Genomic DNA, 1,973 nt, shown 5'->3' on the forward strand with positions numbered 1-1,973 from the left:
AGCTACTTTCATGCTACAACGGCAGAATTGAGTAGCTGCAACAGAGACCATATGGCCTGCATAGCCTAAAATATTTACTCTCTGGCCCTTTATAGAAAGTTTGCCAACTCCTGATACAGGAATATACCCATGACAAAGCCAAGAAGGACTTTGTTAGATGACTATTGGTCTCTGCTACAAGAACAGACATGATAAATTGAAATTATGGTAGAAGATAATATTACTCAGGGAGAATGTGCATGATGAGAAGATGACAAAAATCCTAATATTTAAGCCTACAGTTAGCTTTTATTCACATCGTGGACATTATGATTGGACGTGGAAGGAAGACTAAACATAAACTGGCCTCAGTGGCCTTTTTCCAAGTAGCTCCTGACATGCAAGAAAAAATTAAGGAAGAAGTGTAGCTTTGAAAACTTACATTAGACTCTAACTTGCAGTAACCCACATGTCCACATTAATTTTTAAAAAATTCTTTTCTGCCTTTTATGGGGGAGTTGAGTTATTTTGATTTTCTTAATGCAATTATGATGCAGATAGAAAGTAGCTGAAATAGAATTTTTAAGTATAGTAGGTATGAATAGCTGTCTGCTTATCTGGATATATGAGAAATGTTACTTCATTCTCTCTAACATGACTTAAATTTTATTTTTGAGCCTTCATTTTGAAATGTGTCAGAAATTCGATCTCAGTCTAATCAGGGTCACCTTGGTTGCATGTGTCCCAGGATTGGGTGGGGAAAGCTTATGTATCACCAAGTGTGTGTGTGTGGGAGGGACATCTGACCTGGGTCTTCATCAATTGATGCTGGCGTTTGAAGAGAAGCTTATCTTCTTTATTGTGTGATACTGGGACTGGAAGTCTGCAAACTATATTTCTCATGATGCTTTGCCAGCTGGCTTCTGATTAGGTTCTGCTAGTGGGAGACTCTGGTGGGAACTGGAAGGAAAAAGGAGAGGAAAAAATATGCTCCATTGCATTTCCAATTCCTGCTAGCATCCCTCCAGCAAAAGAAGAAGGTTAAGGCTCCTGCCTCCAGCTTCTTTTGTTCTCCCAGCATCAGGATACTCTACCCTCTCAGAAGTATCACCAGCACCCATCTTGAGGTTGCTCTCTCAGAGCTTCAAGCAACAGCCATGAGCAGGAGGCTGTACTCCTCCACGTTCCTAGATTCGAGTAACTTTTACTTCCTTTTGTTTCCTATCTCTAGGGATGATAGCTGCTTTTTCAATTACTAATATTTGGGTGACAGAGTGTCTTATTTTTACTGTTTCAGCCTTCTATCACCTGTTTAACCACTTCTCCTTATTAAATCCTCTCTACCTGAAATCCCTAGAGGGGTTTCTGAATTCCCATATGGTCTTTGATTGGCACATGTCTCAGGTTTCACCTTTGTGTCAAACCTATGAGGACTCTGCATGCTTGCTAGCCATCTGGGTTGCTCCTGGGTGAGCTTGCATTTCCTATTGCTGCTGCATTCCTCTGAGATGAACAGTCGTTGCTTCTTTGTTCCTGCCAGCACCCACATCATCCTTGTTTGTCTGTACCATGTTGAGAGTTTTTTTATTAATTAATTAATTATTATTATTATTACATTCTAAGATGTTGCAGAGTAGTTGGGGGAGGGGGAGAAGGAAAAGGAGAGGGAATACAGTGGGAGGAAGAGGAAGGAGGAGGTGCATGGTTGAGGCTCATGGCACCCCTCTCCTTCCAACAGGGGTGCCCAGGGGGCTTCTGGCAGCAGCTCAGTCATAGCTGGGCTGGCTGCAGACATGGAGCCGTGTGGCTGAGGCCCTTGGTCCCCCACCGCCCTGGTTCAGGAGCCTGGGGTACTTCCATTGGCAGCTTGGTGGTTGTTGCTGGGCTGGAGGTGGTCATTGGGGGGTGTGGCTGAGGCTCACTGCCCTTCCCCAACCCAGGCTTGGGAGCCCTGGGGGTTTTTAGTCTTTCTAGGTTTTATAGGTATATTTTGG

The 1,973-nt window shown here is 43.5% G+C and overlaps 1 pseudogene; it reads right to left on the reverse strand.

Moving 5' to 3' along the window:
- Positions 1-1,528, reverse strand: part of LOC103591220 — a 19,842-nt pseudogene extending 18,314 nt beyond the window's left edge.
- Between the last annotated feature and the right edge of the window lie 445 nt (positions 1,529-1,973).

This window comes from Galeopterus variegatus, unplaced genomic scaffold (assembly GCF_000696425.1).
Source record: "Galeopterus variegatus unplaced genomic scaffold, G_variegatus-3.0.2 Scaffold943, whole genome shotgun sequence".
Lineage (NCBI taxonomy): Eukaryota > Metazoa > Chordata > Mammalia > Dermoptera > Cynocephalidae > Galeopterus > Galeopterus variegatus.